The 19909-nt window shown below is 50.1% G+C and overlaps 2 long non-coding RNA genes across 4 annotated transcripts; one reads left to right on the plus strand and one right to left on the minus strand.

The window, feature by feature from the left end:
* Positions 1-1576: 1576 nt before the first annotated feature.
* Positions 1577-9116, minus strand: LOC135320232 (uncharacterized). 3 transcript variants are annotated; one of them, XR_010379481.1, is made up of 3 exons: positions 9002-9116; positions 7359-7609; positions 1577-4255 (listed from the first exon to the last, which is right to left on the minus strand). It is a non-coding gene; the product is annotated as an uncharacterized LOC135320232 (long non-coding RNA). The 3 variants fall into 3 exon arrangements; XR_010379482.1 differs by having other exon boundaries at positions 1577-2779; positions 8996-9116; XR_010379480.1 differs by having other exon boundaries at positions 8996-9116.
* A 5079-nt stretch (positions 9117-14195) lies between these two features.
* LOC135320231 (uncharacterized) lies at positions 14196-18042 on the plus strand. The gene is made up of 3 exons (XR_010379479.1): positions 14196-14416; positions 14582-14664; positions 17895-18042. It is a non-coding gene; the product is annotated as an uncharacterized LOC135320231 (long non-coding RNA).
* The last annotated feature ends 1867 nt before the right edge of the window (positions 18043-19909 follow it).

Here is a 19909-nt window from a genome sequence, read left to right on the forward strand (position 1 = left end):
TGGCCCTGCTGACTCCACCCCATGGAGGGCGTGGCCAGAGGAAGTGTCAGGGCCAGAGGGACCCTCTGTAGTGCAGGACCCAGGGCAGTGGGCCCCCTTGCTGAGGTCTAAGGGCAGAAGCCCTAAGGAAAGGTCTGAGGAGGCTGTAAGGTATCTTCATTCCCATTAATTAAAAAATATAAAAGCTTACCACAGGCGTGGGTGGAAAGGGTTTTGTTAGAACAAGGGAAAGCACTTGCCAAGGTCTGGCCATAGAGGGCTGGTGGGTTTGCCAGGTTGATGAGGAACCAAGAGGCCGTTAGTCTCCCCTGGGTCTAAACACCTCCTGAATTCCTTCGGGTGAGACACGGAACCCTCTTAAGCTGTTAAAATCTTCATGGTGAGCCATTCAACTCTCTCCTCATTCTTGGCTACGAAAGCACGATAAACACAGGCCAGAAACTCATCAGCCTGTTGGTTGGTTCACTATCCTTCTGGCTCCCCCTCTTGTAGGAGCCTTTATCACATCACCCAGGGCTGATCCGGCTCAGGATTATAGCTGATTTTCCACAGGTGGCATCACTTGTTGGTGACACGAAGGAGGCATGTTAGCCACCTCCCAAACACTGAGTCTCCTCCTGGAAGGAGCCTGCAGACCCCCAGTCCGGCCTCTGCACCACGATGCTCCTTAGTGCCACTCCCGTCTTGCTGCCCTGGCCTCTAGCTCTGGCCAGAACTTCACTGGATTGTTGATAAATGTCACCCATGCACCTCGTCTAAGCTTGGGGTCCAGATGTGACCATGGTCCTTATTTTCTTCCCATCGATGGATTGTTTGATCTTTGTGTAATCGTGTCTGCAGGAAGGCCAGTACCGCTCTCTTGAGTCCTCCCCGAGCCGCCTCTGTCTATAACTGTCCTGGCGCCCCAGGGGATCGGGTCTGAAGCCTGGCACTCAGACACGATGACAGCTGGAGAGACAGGAATCCACTCCTGCTATGGCTTCTGCTGAGGCTCGATGTGGCCATAAAAACGGATCCCGCAGGCCCTGAAGTCACTTGACTCGCTGCAGGGATGCTCCCACACTGCCCCGTTCCCCCCAGAGACCGAGGGCTTTCTGCTTGTTCCTTAAGGCCCCACCCCCGTGGGGGCACTGGGTTCAGTGGAGCATCCAGCCTGCTTCCCCGCCAGCCCTTAGGGCCTTATTGGGGCCTGGAACATCAACTACCCTCCCCTTAGGGGCCCGTTTGTCTTTTCCAGCCAACAGACCTAGGTCATAAGCACTTTAACTCACCTGAGGGTGTTTTCCTCACTTCAGGGGCAGTGAGGACAGGGCTTCTTCACACTCCAAGTGCCCCAGCTCTGGATGCAGACAGCCTGGCTCTCCCCTCAGTCCTGCAGGTCCCGGCCACACCTGCTGCTGGTCACTAAGTCTGTGCTGTGTTCTCTTCCAGGACAAGAGGTGCCCTCTGCCCCCCTCCCCACCTCCACCAGCGGTGGCAGAGGCGGCGGACAGGCAGGTGAGCTGGGGCCTGAGACCGTGCCCACAAATCAGCGCCCCAGACGCCGCTGGTGACTAGAGGGACCATGGGGCAGAAAGCAGCATGTGATGGGAGGAGGAGGAAGGTTCAGGATAAGGAGATGAAAGGGGGAACGGATAGCACTGTGAGGACCTTGACCATGAAAAGGAAGAGAAAAGACAGTGACAGCTGGAGCGGTGTTGGCGTTAAAAGCTGCGGGCTTTTTTATTTAATTTTATTAATTACCATTACATATACTGACATATTTTTATTTGATTAAAGATTATGTGCCATGTCATATAACAGGATATAGTATGTTATTATTTATTAAATAATACATAATAGTAGATACACTAGCATATTATGTTATTTATTTATTATCAGATAGTATATAATACATATGTAGGTATTTATATACATAATATATAATTCATGCATCTATATAATATATAACACATAACAATGTAGGATTATGATTAATATATTTTATAACAAGATTACATAACAATAATGATGTAATATTACCCATTGTATGTCTTGGTTCATGACACATTCTCACCTTAGGTGCCTGTCAGAGGTATTTATGTATTAAAATTAATATTATAAGAAACAGTTGTGAACCTATCACCCAGCCTCAAAACAGGACTATTGACAGTGACATACTTTGTCCTATCCTGCCCTTGGCCTCTTCTCACAGGAAGTACCCAGCATCCTGAATCCTGGCTTACCCTTGCCTTGTGTTACTTTCACACACACATCATTTAAGACCAGTTAAAGCAAATGAACTGCAGGTACATGCACCGAAATGGATGAATCATACACTCTATGTTAAATTGAAAAAGTAAGCCCTAGAAGGTGGCCTATAGTGTGCTATGCTTTTAACTGTGTATATATATGTCAACTAAACTCACTAAATTAAGAACAATTACAGCTAGAGTCCAGGTGGGAGAGGGACAGATAAAAGGCGAGGTGAGCAGATTTGCTGCAGATGAGCAAGTTCCTTTCCAGTAACATGTCATTCTCTCCGAAGCAGGAAGCAAGGCCATCTGCTGGGAGTCAGGGAAGAGACAGAGGGAAGGTTAGAGGTGTGCAGAGAGCAGAGGATGTTGACACCACTGAGTGATAAGTGGGGAAATGTGTTCACTAGAGAAATCCTGGAGGATTGCCTGGCTGTGGCAACATGGTGGGCATTGATTTGCAGTCTTAGAAATCTGTGCTGGGAGAGCCTGCTGCCTGCAGGCTCAGAAGAAGTAGAGCTCGGTGAACCGAGATGGAAGTCGGCCTGTTGAGGAAAAGAAAAGATCAAGGGTCAAGGGGGTTTTGTTTGTCATAAAGAGATTGCTGACTGTGGATGCAGAGCTGGAAGGTGGGGAAGTGGAAATTAGAGGAACGTGGACAGGCAGGAAAGCAGAGGAGTCAGCGCTTGATGCCCAAGTGAGGGTGAAGGAGGGCCAGGGAGGTTGGTGAAGAAGCAGCTGGATGGCTAGTGGTGGGCACTTAAAGGAGAGAGGCTGGACCTGGGGTGGAGACACGTCTGCGTATGAGCCCGGGGTAGGGTGAATGGGGGCTGGCTGGCTCAGGCTCACGGAGAAGAAGACCCTACAATGACCACACTGGCTGGTGGAGGGAGAATGAATTTTGACGTCTCGATAGTAGGAGGTGAGGCAATACAGAGCTGGTGGTCCAGGTGCTCCTGACTAAGGCAGATGAGCAGGGAGTCCAGGGTGGCAGGCACTGCTAGGAATGGATCTGGGTTTTCCAGGTGCTCCCAAGAGAGGAGGAGCAATCATCTGAAGGGGGAAAGTGAGCACAAGGAGGCCAAACCAAGCTCCTGATCAAACGGGGGGTGTGAGGGGGCAAAGTGTCAACTCCAGAGATGGTTGCCCAGGAAGCAGGGACCACGGGTGAAGTGAGGGGACACTCAGAGAAGAGAGGGAGAAGAGTCTTCTGGGTGTAGGGGGAAGAGAGTCCCCAGGACAAAGGAGCACAGAGGTACATTGATGAGGATGGACTGGCTCTATGATGACACTGCGAGGATGGCTGGATCTTTGTCCTGAGGTGAGGGCTTAGGTTGGGGGGCCTACTGGCCTCATGAGGACTCCCCTCTCAGCAGCCAGGACAGACTCTCCCGCTCCTGAGAGCTGTGTGGCCACCACTGTTCCCGGAGGGGCTCTGTCTCCATCTTCTATCAGATTTTCCTGCCCAGCCCCCGACCGACAGTGAGGGAGCCTGGGCCTCACAGCTGTTTGCCGTGGAGGGACACAGGCTCCTTGGAGAAGCAGGCTGATCTTACTTTTCTCCGTAACCCAGGGCCTAGCAAAACGCCAGCCTATGGGTGGGCCATGCAGAGGCTCGGATACTTACTAAATTAACTCAAAGCAGTAGAATAGCAGAGCTGGAGGAAGTGACCACTGAGCTCACAGAGTTCACTGCCCACACCCCCATTCTACAGATGAGGAAACAGAGACCAATTGGTGAAGCAACCTTGGCCAAGGTCACGCTGCTCCTTAATGCTGGCCTGTGTCGGGCATCCCAAGTGATGAGCTGCAGTGAAGGGCCTGAGAGGGGGCTCTGGGGCCAGACAGCTTGGTTTCAAGTCCCAGCTCTGCCATTTACTAGCTGTGTGATTAATGAGTGTCCTTCCTGTAAAGTGCCACCTCATTGGGTTGTCGTGAACACAGAGTTCCTGGAACAGCAGGACAGAGTTCTGTAAGGGTTTGCTGTTGCTTTGGTTACTATTATTATCACCAAGTGAACCCTGAAATGAAGTACAAAGACAGCAAGAATTTTTATTTTAAAGGATTTTAAAATCCGATGATGAATGTTTGATTTAATCTATTCAAGTTTGCATTTGACCCCTATTAACACCTACACAATGGGTGACTTTTGAGGAAATGTTGCTTCATGTCTTTAATTCTCACTAATGACACAGGCTATTCAACAGGAAGCAGTTTCTTTTCCAGGAAGAGGGACAAAAAGTTAACAATATCTCAGTACCTCTCGGTTCCCAGTGAGTTGGTTGTGACCTGTCAACCCAACTTTGAGGAAGTGCCCGCTCCTCCTGGTCTCGCTGCGCTGCCCCGTGGCCTCCAGGGGGAGCTGTACCCCCACACGAATCCAGTCTCTTGGTTCATATCTTTGCTTCAGATCCCTCAAGGACTGCCCATGCCCCAGGGCCCTATCTGCCCTGCCAGCCTCGTCTGCTGGACTCCAGGACACCATCCTGGGTCTCAACCATCCTCTGTTCCTATGCCCGCCCCACTAATCTTCACTTTGTCCTTCAAGTGTGGGCTCCTGTGGCTCGCCACCCAGCAGGGGTCTCCCCGTCCTCCACCTGGGGTAACTGCATCATCCTGCATGGTGCCTAGCGAACCCGTGTGGAGGCAGGAAGAATACAGAACAACAGGTGCTCAGAAGGGCTGCCTTTCCCACTTCAGGGGCCCTGGAGAGCTTTCTCCCGGCTGGTTATTCACAGGCGCTGAAGCTGTGGAATCTGGATCTCACCAATTTAAAGGACATCATCACTAATTACAAAAGCAATCATTTTTTCAGTAGCAAAAGGAGAAAAGACTTTGTGCCCCACACTTCCAACTTTCTCCCTCCACCTTCAGAGGTGATTCTCACTCTCTGGGCAAGGGTAGAAAGCAACACACAGAATATTATTTTTCAATTATTTTCCCACTCTGAAGATTGCTTTCCCAAAACTGATGAAGGCTAGGATGGTTTGGCTTCCCTGGACTGAGGATTCAGAGGCGCAGGGGGGAGGGGGTTGGGGAGATAATTCAGCATTATTGAACCAAACAGAGACATTAAAAGGCTCTACTCTAAACAGAAAGGAAGCAGGATGCTATAGAAATGGGAAAACCATAGTTGGAAATGCAATAACGAGTTACAAGGTAATAAACATGAAGATATAAAAAAGAAAAAGTACATCAAAATACAGAAAGGTGGGAATGGGAGACGGTAGCAAGAAAAGATAGATTTTTTTTCTCTTTTTTTTCTCATTATTTTTAGGATATGTTGGAGACTATGTGATTATCAGTCTAAAGGAAATAGATATAGTAATGAGTTGATATACTTGAAAAATAAGGTAACCACAAATCAAAAGCATACAATACAGTCGCAAAAAAAAAAACAAAAAGAAACAAACTCAAAATGGCTTAAAGACTTAAACATTAGACAAGACGCTATAAACCTCTCAGAAGAAAACATAGGCAAAACATTATTTGACATATATCTCAGCAAAGTTTTCCTAGGGCAATCCACCCAAGCAACAGAAATGAAAGCCAAAATAAACAAATGGGACCTAATTAAACCTATCAGCTTTTTCACAGCAATAGAAACCATAAGCAAAACAAAAAGACAACCTATGGAATGGGAGAAAATATTTGCAAAAGATGAGACTGAACATGGCTTAACTTCTACACTATATAAATAGTTCATACAATTTAATAAGAAAAAAAAAAAAACAATCCAAAAATGGGCAGAACAACTAAACAAGCAATTCTCCAATGAAGATATACAAATGGCCAATAGGTATATGATATAAAGGCTCAGTATTGCTAATTATCAGAGAAATACAAATCAAAACTACAATAAGTTATCATCTCACACTAGTTAGAATGGCACCATTCAAAAATCCACAAACCATAAATGCTGGAGAGGCTGTGGAGAAAAGGGAACCCTTCTACATTTTTGGTAGGAATGTAGTTTGGTGCAGCCACTATGGAAAACAGTATGGAGATTCCTCAAAAGACTGAAAAAAGACTTATCATTTGATCCAGCAATCCCACTCCTGGGCATATATCCAGAGGGAACCTTAATTCCAAAAGATACCTGCACCCCAATGTTCACAGAAGCATTGTTTACAATGGCCAAGACATAGAAGCAACCTAAACGCCCACTGACAGATGACTGGATAAAGATGTGGTATTTAGATATAAAAGAATATTACTCAGTCATAACAAAGAAGGAAATAATGCCATTTACAGCAACATGGATGGACCTGGAGATTATCACACTAAAGTGAAATAACTCAGACAGAGAAAGACAAGTATCATATGACATCACTTATATGTGGAATTTTTAAAAATGATACAAATGAACTTATTTACAAAACAAAACAGACTCACAGACTTAGAAAACAAACAGGAGTTTGGGATAAACAATTACAAATTACTATATGTAAAACAGACAAACAACAAGGATTCACTGTAGAACACAGCGGAAAATATTCAGTATCTTGCAACCTATAATGGAAAAGAACCTGAAAAAAATAGACTATGTGTATGTAGAACTGAATCACTATGCTGTATACTTGAAACTAACAAAAAAGCTGTATATCTGAACCTAACAAAACACTGTAAATCAAACACATTTCAATGAAAAAAAAAAGATAAGCTCTAAATACCTTTATTCAAAGAAAATCTTCAACTCTTACCTCTTACAAAAAGTAAAATGGGAAGCTTGAGCAGGACCAAATTATACTGAATGAGAGGTTACATACCTTCTCCAGCACGTGGCCCATGCTACACACACATCGTGTTTTCCTTCAGGTAAGAATGGCCCTTACTGCCCAGGGAGCGAGTCCTGCTGGGACAATGCCTCTGTGGCAGTGGCCTCCTTGTCACCGCTCCATCTCACCAGGAGGCCAGGGTTTTCAGAGAGGAGGGAACACAGAGCTCATACACTTCAGATCTATTTCCTGAGAAAAACTATGGAAAGAACAAATTCACCTGCAGTGCGGGAAACATGAGCAGGGCCCCTAAGCAGACTGACAAGCCCGAAGCAAGACGGCCCGATGTTCACATCGGAACCAGAACAACAACCGTCTGGCCCTAGTTAAACGATCACCATCTCACCTGCAATGAACTGTTCGTACTCAGTGTCAGGGATGTTTCTGCTGAGACTTGAGAGATCAAAAATGTCAGACCAGGGAATCCGGACCTGGTGGATGTCCAGGCTCTGCCAATGGTAGAGGCGGCCCCAAGGGGGTAGCAACAGCACCGACTCCTCCATTTTCAGCAGGGTCTTCAGGAGGAAGGTGATGTGGATACAGTCGCCCCTACGGAGGCTGAAGACCTCTGGAGGGTTGACGTCACACAGAAGGTACCTGGCACGGAGCAAAGGAGAGCGGGTCTTCAGGGCCAGGCCTCTGCACAGGAATCCTGGCTTAGATAGAACAGATACAACGGGAATCCCTGCACAGCACATGGCCTAGACTCAAGACACGTTCAGCAGCTTCTGGTTTGTATAGTGGAGGCACTACCCACCCATCTCCACGTGGCCAATTACTTCGAGTCCGGGAGCACGTGCAGAAGACATCTTGGCATCTGTCTAACAACACTAAGCACCTGACTAGTACCTGAGCACCCGTTCTCAAGGGGCTCTCAAGGTTCTTGGTCTACAGACCCCTGTACACTCTTAATTACTGAGGACTCCAAAAGGCTGCTGTTTATGTGGGTTAAATCTATCAATAGTTCCTGTGTTAGAAGTTAAATAAGAACTTTAAAAAATGCTTATGAGTTCACTTAAAAATAATAACAACCTACTACATGTTACCATTAATACTCTTAAGCAAATAATAAGTATATTTTTCTAAACAAAACTCATTAATGAGAAGAATAGCAGTGATTTTAATTTCTGCAAATCTCTTTTGGACTGGTGAGAGCTGAATTCTATCTGCCTCTACATTCCCTGTTTTGTGATATCACAGACCAGGTTTTCCCTGGAAAACCCCACAGGAAACTCGGGAGTGCAAGAGTGTGCAAAAGGCAGGTGACATACCAGCGTTTCTACGAAAATAGTCTTGCATCTCAGGGTCCTCGGACACACTTTGATAACTGCTGCCCTACCCTAGGCGAGACTCTCCTACACAAGAGCCAGGCAAGGGTCCTGGCTTCTTTAATGAGTTACCGCAGCCACACCCCTTCCTTCTCTGTGTTAATGTTTCCCACAACCTCCATTACTGCAGATGAGGATGTAATCCTCAACTGGGGCCTCTAATCCCAGAAGACTGCCAACCTTGAGAGGGAGGGCCCATCTACCATCCCTACACCCCGCACAGTCTATTTTGAGTCAAGCCCTAGATAACTGCTAATCGGCACTGACCCTTGTCTTATTCCTGAGGTTTATCGAAGGAGCCAACATCTGGATGGAAGTGAAATTTCCCTGCAGATAAACAAGGCTGATAAACCACCCCATTCCAACATCTGATTCTGGGGCTCTTCAAAACCTAGGTAAGGCCCCGCTTCATAAAAGACGGGTCCTCCGCCTGCCCTTCCCGGGGGGTTCTGGGAGGCCGCGGCCACGCAGGGCTACCCGGACTCGCGGTCCCAGCCCCAGTGCCTGAGGGGGAGGAAAGCCCGAGGCTGTGCCCCCGCCCTGTCCCCACCGCCCCAACCCGCTCCCCGGCACCACAGCCCCTCCCCAGCCGCCACACCAACCCGGATCCCACGCCGGTCCGTGTCCACTGGCCCCGCCAATGGCGCGGTCGTACGTTTACCGTCTGTGGGACGCCGCCCCAGACAGGATGTCGGCCGCCGACCGACCAGGCCAGAACTAGTCGCCCGGCCGAGCAAGCCGCCATCCCCAGCGGCAAGCACCGCCATGGTCCCGGGCAGCTGCACACTTCCGGAGCCTGCTGCCCGCCCCAGAAGCGCACGCCGGCCCGCGCGGAGCGCGGAGCCTGTAGCCATGGCAACGCCGCGGGGCCCTCCCCTAGCGCTTGCGTCTGCGTCCTCCCGAGGCTAGACGTGCGAGGGCAGAATTGCGGAGCCAATGGGAGCCAGGGCGCTGCCAGGACGGGGGCTGGGGGGAGGCTTATGGGACAGCTGGTCGGGGCCGCGGTGGGCGGGGTCGCGAGGACGTCCTCACCTGCAGGTGAGCCGGCCAGAGGCTGGGGCGGTGCTGCCACCAGTGGGCGGGGCAGCGGGGCAGCGGGGCAGCGGGGCAGCGGGGCAGCGGGGCAGCGGGGCAGCGGGGCGGGGGCCCCCTCACCTGTCCGTGTGCGGGGCTCAGCCTGGGCTCCGCGGCCTCCGCTTGCACCGGACGTGGACCCAGGCTGCCGGTGGGCAAGATAGAGGACTGAGCCCAGGCACGCACCCCTGGCCAGGTAGGGCACCTGAAGTGCAGTTCCGCCAGGCCCGCTGCCGGCCTTGAATTCGCGCTGCTGGGCAGTTTCCAAGAAGATGGGATCTGTCCCAAGATGGGAGGTAGGGCAGGGGTGCCAGATGCCGGGTTGGGTGCGGCCTTACAGGAGAGCCACGGTGAGAGGTTGCAGAGCAGCCCCTGTGTTGGCAGGGCTAGGAATTTGGGGTATGGGGTGGGGATGGTGTGTACCATGCTCTGTGGTCTCCCCAAGAACTCTCACCCCCAAGCAAGGGACCCTGCTCCCTCCACCCTTCACTGCATCCCCTGCCTTCCCCAGCACCACCGCCCCTGCCCCCAGAGTGTCCCATGACCTCTCCCCACACCGGGCACTGTCCCTGTTACAAGTACTGAGCTCCTAGTGGTTCCAGCCCGAGGGTGGGGGCTGTATCTGACCAGTTAGGATGCCTGGAGCCTTTGTATGAAACCTCAGACCATAATGCAGGCATGCACAGAGGCCCCTCAAACAGGATTCCCTGCATGGCCCTCCCCACCACGCACCCACATTGCAGCTGCCACACCGGGCCAAGCCTGCCGGAGGACCTCTGGTCCCTCTCCTCCTGTCCCTGATCAAGAGTGCACCGCCCACACTGCTGGGTATTTAGGGGGCCTTAGAAGAGCAGTTGGTATTTTCATGGGCAAATATTTGCTCTTTTGGGAAGATTTGAGTGCAAAGGGATGTAGGGTATGCTTTTTCTGTTGCCCTGGAACTGGTGACTAGGATGCAAACTTAAGTCAAAGCAGTTTTTAGAGAGAGCCGCAAAATATCTAACCCAAAGATCACTGTTCCCCAACAAAGGCAACACCACCTGGCGGGTGGGGGCCTGGCCCCTCTTTCTGGAGGTTGGGGTTTCCACCCTCCAGCCTTGACAGAGCCCGAAACAGCTCTGAACACTCTCCAACAGGCTTTCCCAGCACAAACTGCCTTTATTTTGAATCTGGGTGAAGGAACCAGCTGAGAAATCTGGGTAAATCTTCCCGGGTGTAACCATGCCTTTTATGCTGAATGAAAGAGCGGCTCTCCACATGCTAACATCTTAGAACTGAATGTGTGTCAAAGCCTTCATGCATGTAGCGTATTGGGAACAGCGTTTCATGGTGAGGGGAACTATATAACTTACATGTGTATGGGGAAGCCCTCACTCCAACAGGCTTTTCCTGCGCAAACTGCCTTTATTTCAAAATTAGCTCTTGCTGAGAAATCTTGGTAAGCGTTCCTAGGTGTAACCATGCCCATTATGCTGGATGAAAGAGCGGCTCTACACTTGTTCACATCTCAGAAATGAATGTGTGTTGAAGCCGTCATTCATGTAGCGTGTTGGGAACACAGAGTTCTCTGGTGAGAAGAACTATGTAAATTACATGTCTATGATGAAGCACTCGCTCGAACTGGGTATTTCAGCGCATACTGCCTTTATTTTGAAACTGGCTTCTCAGAAGACCTGTGGTCTCCACTGCAGGTCTGTCTCCAAGCCCAGGGCCAGCATGGTGACTCTGCTCCCCCTGTCTATTCCGGGAGGTCTAGGTGTCCTCCATGGCCCTTCCACCATTGTTTCTTTTGGAAACACCACACAGATGAAATGGGCCTGAGAACAGGAGAGCTGGATTCCAACAGCCACTGCCCAGTGTGTGGCTCCTGGGAGGGGCATCTCCTCTCCGTGGGCTCTGACCTCCCCTCCCCTCTCCCCAACCCCCACCCCTGTCCTCCTGCATTTCCTGATTGATCCCTGGATAATGGTCCATACCAGGAATGACCTGGGAGAGATTTTATGAGTCTTTAAGGGAAAAAAAAAAAAGAAATCTTTAGACAAATTACTGAAAGTAACTTCCAGCTTTCCCGGGAAACTCCTCTTTCCAATGTTTACGGCTAGTTGACAGGGTGTCAAGTTGCCTAACCACTCACATCTGAGCAAGTGTTACTTCTCTCTCCAGCTCCCCGCAGCATCGACCTGTGGCAAATTGGCCACAAGAGGGCAAGAAAGCTCTTTCCCCTCGCCAGCGCCAGCGTGGCTTTGGAGGCAGTGGAGGCTGAGAGAAAGGGCCCCGCCCCGAGGCTTGGGGGGCCTCCAGCCACAGCCAGAGTAGCGGGGGTTTTCAGAGTGGCCCTACAGGGAAACCAGGCAAGGCCGCCTGGCCCAAGTCTTCCCTGCCCAGAGAGCCCCATGAACTGCTTTGGGCCCCACTCCCCATTTGGGCCTCCTGCAAAAAGGTACCACGGGATCCACACCTGAGAAGGCAGAAGGACGGTCCTTTGGCCTGGGGTCCCAGCAGGTGTGTCCTGTGAGACCTGTGGCCACATATCTTCCTTGTCTCTCTAGGTCACTGAAGGGTCTGTGCTGGGCACCTTGGTGGTCAGGGACATGGGAACAACTCTAAACTCTGAAGGACAGAGAGACTCTTCCTGGAAGCAAGGATTCTAGGGAGACGCCTTGCCCAGAACTGGGGGACTGTGTCCTGAGTAGACCGCTGGGAGGCAATGTGGGGCTGTGGGGTCTTCTTCAGAGAAGGGAGCAGGTGTGCTTTCCGGGGGTGGGCTCCTGCTTTGTCCAGTCATGTCCTTGTGTAAGACTCATTTACAAACACCTCCCAGTCCACCTAGGGGTGGCCCCAGGCATGGGGGTAGAGGAGGAGAGTGAAGGGTGCAGACTTAGGGCCCCCTGACCCACACAGGGAGCCAAGGGTCAGTGGGAACATCTTGGGAGTCTAGTGCAGGGGTGGAGGACGAGCACTAAGAACATGCCAAGTCATGCAATAAAGTGACCCGTGACCACGAGACACAGGTGGCCATACACCAAAGGAGGGAGATAGAAATTTAGATCCAGGCTCTGAGAACCTTGAGAGGGGCTGGAGGGTCCCAGGAGCCCTCAGGAACAGCTCTTCTAGGGGCACAGATATCCCAATACACACATTTCTCATGGATGCTTTTTGGGGTGCAGAGTGAGTTACCAGGATCCTGAAATTAGTATGGAATCCCACCCCCTTGTTCATCACGGTTCCTGGCAATAAATTGCTGTCATTTGTCCTGGACATGCACAGGGGAGCTGACTTCTGTGGGGGTCACTGCAGGACTAGAATTTTCTGGTGTGGGCTCTGTGACCACAGAAACCCAGGAGGATTTCTTAACGGGAGCACCTGGAGACCATGCCTGCAAGGACCACCCTCATGGGATGGCCAAGGAGCCCGTGGTACCCAGGTCACCAAGTGATGAAATTGTGAGGTTGCCTGGGGTATCCTGGGGTCATGTAGAATTCTGTGGTCAGCACGTGGGTCCAGCACTGCGGGATGGTCTGCACAAAGAGGGGCCTGCCCTCCTGAAGATGACACCTATCACCTGCAGAGAAACTGCTCCCAGGGCTCCTGGAGGTCCATATTGAGTGTCCTGCCAGCCATGTGGGGTCACCTTCCCCTGATGCAGAGGCAGACCTCTCCCCCTTGAGGCCCAGGGGACACCTGGCTCAGGTCCCACCTGTGTGCCCTGGACACGCAGAGCCCCAGAGCTCTGGCACAGCCTAGGGTGTGGTCGTGTCGGGGCAGGAAAGGCCCAGGGAAGGGGCTCATTCAGGGGCAGAGGCCACTCTGCAGGGATGCTGGACCTGGCAGCGATGCACTGCTTCAGAACTTCCCTGGGCTGGGTTTCCAAGCTGTGGGATAGAAGGGCCTCTCCTTCCTGCGGTGCAGTGGGGGGAACTAGATCCATCATCAATGTCAGCCCTGAAAATGGAGGCTGCGCTACCTCCATTCCTGGAAAGAAAAATCAGGCCCCTCCAGTCCAGGTGACTCAGAAAGTCATTCAGCAATGTTCGGGGTCCCCACTTTAGGCTTTGAATTAGAGCTGAGCGGCTCAGGAGGCCAGATCCCTGTCTGTCGCTCCAGGGGTAGTCTTTCTGCTGGGGGACAAGATCCTCACAAACACCTATGTCTTTGTGGGACACTCCTCTCTGACCAGCTGGGAGGCAGGGTGCAGTTGTGGGAAATCGTGTTTCCATGAGCAGAGGGCCACCAAGTGGTGGGGGCACAGGAGACTGTGAGAATGAGTCCCACAGCCTTTCTGGAATCAAAAAACTGGCAAATGTGAAAAAGTGCATAATTTGTTTTATTGAACAGGCTGCTTATGTACATTTGGAGGGCCAGGTTCAAGGACTCTGCATCCCTCCAGGACAATAGCCTCAAGAGAAGAACAGACAGAGCAGGAGGAGATCTGGGGTTCCTCCCAGGAATGAGGCAGAACAGGGATTTCTGCAGATTTGCAAGGAGTCCCCGACCACTGAGCACGGGGTTACAACCCTACGTGACCCCTGTTGTGTTAGGCTTGGGCTCTGGGTCTGGCCAGATCATGTATTCTTCCAGCTGAGTTCCAGAAACTCAGAGGGTGGACTTAGTGTGGCTGCGTTTGGAACCTAGTGAGGAGGTGGAGGGTCCTTTATATTGAGTCCCTTCAGCCTAATCACAGTAGCTGAAGCCCAACACCCCCCAGGCCCCCAGGGTGGCCGTGGATGGAGAGCAAGCCTGGCAGGCGACCTAGGGGTCCCACTGCTGTGTCCCTCCCTTGTCTTCATTCCCTTTCACCCCGGAAGGTGTGATTGTCTCGTGTCATGGTGGCCACCGCAGTGTCCCTCCCAGCAATCTCTCTTCTCCGTCAGGTGGGGTTCCCACCCCCGCTCAGCATTCTCTCTGCATGGATGCTGAAGGACCAGGCCCACCTGAAGTTCTGAGCTTGAGCAGTAAGGTGGAAACAAAGAAACCAATGGAATCAAAGAAGCAAGTGATTGTGGTAAAGCTCCCCACCACAGAGAAGCTGCCTTGAGTGGAAAGGAGGGTGTGGGCATGCCCATTTGTTTCCTGTCTCCCAGTGCTCTTAGCTTTCTGATTGCAGACCTGCATGGTTACAACAAAATGATCTGCAAAACTGAAAATATTTACTCTCTCGCTTTTACAGAAAAGGATAGCCAGCGTCTGGTCCCGGTACCAGGCAAGTGATTGGAGTTTCTTTCCAGTTTGGGAACATCTGGACAGGCCCAGGTTTGCAAAAGTCTTTAAGAGTAGCTACGGAGTTTTGCTTCTAAAATTTTTTACGGCTGTATATACTTCTGAGATGCGGTTGTGCTGTGTAATTCTGAGCCGGGATTTTCTCAAACTTTCTCACTTCTTATACCAGGCATTCCTAAATTCCAAGGGGAACTGCATATTAAGGAAGCCATGGAATTTAGGAAAAGGATACAGATCTCATTTCCTTTTAAGCATCGATGTACCTCCATCATGGCAGTATTGGTTATGTGCTATTGATAGGGGAACTAAATAGTAACCAGATTAATAGAAAATAGGGGATTTTAGGTACACAGGTTCATCTTTTCAACACTTTTTGTAATGTTTGCAGTTTAAGATGACCATTCCTGAGAAACAGGCAGCCTCTTAGAATGAAATAGCATTTCCTCTGAACCATACTTAATTATTATTTCATAGACAGCAGGAAGGGTAATCACACATCACACGTTTGGGGACGTCAAAGAGAAAATGTAACTTTCTGGGAGCACTCTCCCCCGTCTCCCCCTGCTCTTTTCACTGTCTCATTCTCCCTGAAGGCTCTTTCTTATCTTCTGCTCATGGCTCCAGTAACTCTTCCTCCTCGTTCCTCAGCTGGTAAAGTTACTTTTCTACTTTGAACAAGCAAACAAGCCAACAGAAGAGAAATTTCACAAGCAACTCCCAGCACATCTGCTCGCCTTCTGATATCTGTGACCTCACTCTCGGTGCCCCACCTCTTATTACAAGTGACATCGAAAGCCAGATCCTCCAAAAGTCCCTGGGACCCCAGCCCTCCCATCTTCTCTGGGTTGTCACTCCCAAAACCATCCTCTCTTTCACTATCTCATCTATTTTGTTCTCCTGCTAGTTGGCTCCTATCAGTATATAAACGTCCATCCTCTTAAAAGAAACAAACAGCACTCCTTGACCCTAATTCACCCCCACCAATTGCCACCCTGTGTCTTTGCAGCAAATCTTTAAGGAGTTGTTTAAACTCACTGTCTGCATCTTCTCTTGAGCCATCCCCTTTTACACCCACTCTGGCTTTTCCCCTGATCCCTCACTCTATGGAAACTGCCCTGTCAAGGCCATCAGTGACCCCACGTTGTGAAATATAGTGGTCAATTTTCAGTCCTCATCATTCGTGGCCCCTCGGCAGCATTTGACCCAGCTCTTCCATCCCTCCTCCCCCGTGTTCCTGCTTCAACCTCTAGCCCATCGCTCTGTCTGCTTTCTGCTTTTGGTCTACTGGCTGGTCCTTTACCAATGTCTCCTCTTTTTTCCAAACATATACTGTGGGTGGGCCCCAGGGTTGGTTCCTGGGCCTCTCCTCTCTCTCTCTGCTATTCCTTTGGTGGAAGCAACCCAGCCTTGGAAATTGGCATGCCATCAATTTCTCGATTTCTCCAAAACTCCCTGACTTGCCCTTTCCATCTGGACCTTTATCCCTGAGACTCACATTCTTTTTCTTCCATTCAGCTTGCTTTCACATTCATACATATGTTCTACTATGTAATTACTTTTCCAAATTTTGAATCAGTACATATATATCATGTAAAATGCTCAAATCTGTATTATTTCCACTGAGATGCTTATTCTACCTTAGAATATTTCTGCATTTCTGTATTTATGTGAATAAAGCGAATAGTAATTCTACAAGCCTCATAGTTAAACAGTGTGTTTGTTTGGGGCTATTACATAACATGAAATAATGATACATCAACATAGTCCTTTTTCATTTATTTTTATGTAACACCGAGATGAGGTTTTTGCACTGAAGGCTAGTTTTATTGAAATGTTACCTACATTATTGACAGTCAGTTTATGTGAAAGCCCTCATTTCTCCCCTTTTCTGATACATTTTCCATTTGGCTATATATAACATATACCTTGGCATGAAATAAAATTCCCAAATCATTCACATAATACAATTAATACATTTAAATTATATTCATTAAATGTTAAAAAGAATAAGAAAACAGACTCCTCTACCTATTAGGCATTTCTGTGACAATATGTAATACACCCCTTAACCATGACATTGAAGAACTGAGCTTATTCCAGCCCCTTTCCACCTGCTCAGCCCCACCTTGTCCCATACCCAGTGGGTGGAGAGGACATCCCTCCCATTGTCCAGGTCCAGATGTTGGAACCGTGTCCTTTCTCTCTCTTTCTCTTACACACACAGACAGCAAATCCAGCTTGTTAGAAAATTCTGGATACTCTGTCTTCATTAACCACCTGCTCCCTGCTCCCCGCACTCCTAAAAGCCACCTTCATCCCTTCCTGGACACCAATAGCCTCCTGTTTCCATCTTTGCTTTCCTACAATCGCTCATACACACAGAGTCAGAGGGAGCCTATAAAAGCATATATTGAGGGGGTGGGTGTAGCTCAGTGGTAGGGTACATGCTTAGCATGCGTGAGATCCTGGGTTCATTCCCCAGCATCTTCATTAAAATAAATAAATTACCTCCCCCCAAAAAAACACAAACACAAAAGCATAAGTTGGACTACATCACGCCTCCCCTCAAAACTCACTAAACGGGTCAACATTTCATTAGGAGCCAAAGCCGTCACAAAGGCCTCAGGACACGGCGTGCTCTGCCTCTCCACCCACACTCTCCCCCTCACTCTGGGGGCCTCTGCCGGCTCTTCCTTCTTCCTCTGGATTTATTCTGCTTCAAGTTCATTACTCCGTGAGATCTGCCAGGATTGCCTTATTCCCTCCTGCCTGCCTCCCACCCCACCGCCATCACCCGAGTTTGCTTATATCACTCTTTTTTTTTTTTTTAAATTTTCCAAGCTCTTGCTACCCCTAACATGCTGCCTGTTTCCTCTTCTAAAACTCTGAGCCCCCAGTGATTGGGAGTCATGTCTATTTTGTTGACTGATAAAGCCCGAGAGCCTTGGGAACGAGTCTAGTTAGAAGATTCCCGTACGTAGTGGGAGCTTATGCACATTTGCTGAATGAATGTAGAGGCCCTGGTCCAATCCGATGGAACACTTCTGTGTCCTGCTCAAAGAATAACTCTCCTTTCCACCTGACAGGGGGTGACAACTTCCTTGGTGATCAAAGGCAAGATCTTTTTGCTTTATGCTGTTAACCTTAGGCGGGGAGACTGGGGGATCTTCATATATATTTTTAAATTTGGTTCACTCTGCAGTTTGTCCTTGGTCTCTGTATAATTTTGTGAAACTCTTTATGAGTAATCATTCTTCCATCAGATTGAACAGGGTCCAGGGTGAAGGACCAAGCCTGTCCCATCGGCCATCCTGTGTGTCATGTCCTGGGACCCACTGGATGCTCAGCACGTAAGTGAACCGACAGGAGTGAGTGAAGAGATGGGAGCATCTCCTTATTGTGGTGGAGGCTCTCTGTCCGATGCCTTGAGATTTGGGGAAGGGTTTACAAGTGCGGAGGGGAGAGGTCAGGTCCTCTGTGCTCTTCCGGAGTGCCCTGGCCTTACCCATTCCCCCAGCCCCCTCTGGGCAGCCAAGCCGAGGAGCTGGGCCACCGGGGGTTGTGCTGATCAATAATCCACATTCACCCCAAGTCCGGGGGGTAGGTACACCTGATTGTAGACTCTGGAGTCAGGTCCTTGGAGGAATTCCTCACTGAACTATGTTTTGGACCTTTTATTTTTCTCTATAACCTCCAGCTGAAGAAGATTGTCTTAGACACATGAAAGGTGAGGACGCCTACTGTCCCCTCGGAACCCAGGTGGGGCTGGGAGTCTGCTGTTTGTACAGCCGGTGGGCTCGTGTTGCTTTGGGCATCCCTGTGCCTGAATTCCTGCAGTACACTCGGTGGTAAGGACGGGGGTGCCTGGCAGGGAGGGAAGCGGGTCGGGAGACTGCACAGCTGGGGAGATGTTAACCTGGGGTGAGAGGGAGCCTGCTGATGCATGGCATGTCGGTGCAGGGAACTCTCCACACTCAGAGGGGTTCCCACTCCCGCAGGGGCCCTTTGATCAGGGTGCTGGGCTGTCAGGGGACCAAGGGGTCCCAGTGAGGATTATGGTGCCTTCAGGCAATGGGAAGTGAGGGGTCCAGTGGCACTTAAATTAACTGTGCACCCAAACCCAGCCCCCACCTCTTTCAGCCTGTTTCCTAATCTGCTAAACTGGAATGCTATTAACCATCCTGCGGGGTTGTTGATGGGCTGGGACAGACTAGACTGTCAGGAGCTGGAATTCCTTTGTCCCCTGACTGTTTTCCTTCTTTCTGACTATTTGCTCTCACAAGCTCAGTCTCTCTGTCTCTCTCTCTTTCACTTCTAACTTTCTCTCATGCTCTGGTTTCATTTGAATTCCAACCACCGCCCCTCCCCCTCACCAAACCCCAGATGAGTGAACTTGATTTCTGTGTGTCAGTTCCAAATTCCCAGGAAAGATGCTCTGTCTCCCTCTGGATCTGTTGTCCAACCCATCAGTTGTGGCCAGAGCAGCGAGTCCCTCTGGGACCAGCGGAGGGTCTCTGCCGAGCCCCCCAGCCACCACTGTGGGAGCACATAGCTCTCCGAGGAGGAGGTGCTGTCTGTGACCTTGTGTCAGTCAGTATGAATTTATGTCTCCTCTTGCCCCACCTTCATCCTCCTAAACAAAGATGAAAATTAAACACTCCCGGGATTTGTGTCATGGAACACTCAGGGTTGTGGCTAAGGGGGCTGGAATCTCTGCTGCATTTAAGGGGCTACAGTGAATCCCCAACGAGAGCCTGCAAAGTGAACACCACCAGGCTTACCCAGCACTTAGGGCGCTGAGTCTGCGTGATGTTGAGCTAGGCTTCTGACCACAGCTCAGGGGTCCAGTCTGACTAGTTACCCTTTGAAACCAACCAGCTTTGGATTTCTCAATCCCTCCCTGAGGTTTTACCTGAACCACCAGCTTCTGTATCTCTGAAGACAGATGATGAGGACCCTTCACGTAAGCCGTTCGCACAGCCCTGTGCAGGCCTTTGTGCTGCACGGTCTGCCCGGCGAGCTGACCGAGGTTGGTATTTTACTGATGTTAGAAATAGTCTGGTTTCCCGATGCACTGTTTCACTGAATAAGCAACAGAAGCCACTTCTCGCTGATAAAAGCAAAACAGGGACTTAATGAAAAGATACTGGGAGGGTGTGTGGAGTGGCCAGAACCGGAGCCAACCCAGGAGCTGTAGGAGGTGTTAGGGAGCCCCAGGCACCAGGCCGTGCGGGGTGCTACCGGGCCCCCTGCCACCTCAGAATGGACCCCCCTCCAC

This window comes from Camelus dromedarius, chromosome X (genome assembly GCF_036321535.1).
Source record: "Camelus dromedarius isolate mCamDro1 chromosome X, mCamDro1.pat, whole genome shotgun sequence".
Taxonomy (NCBI): domain Eukaryota; kingdom Metazoa; phylum Chordata; class Mammalia; order Artiodactyla; family Camelidae; genus Camelus; species Camelus dromedarius.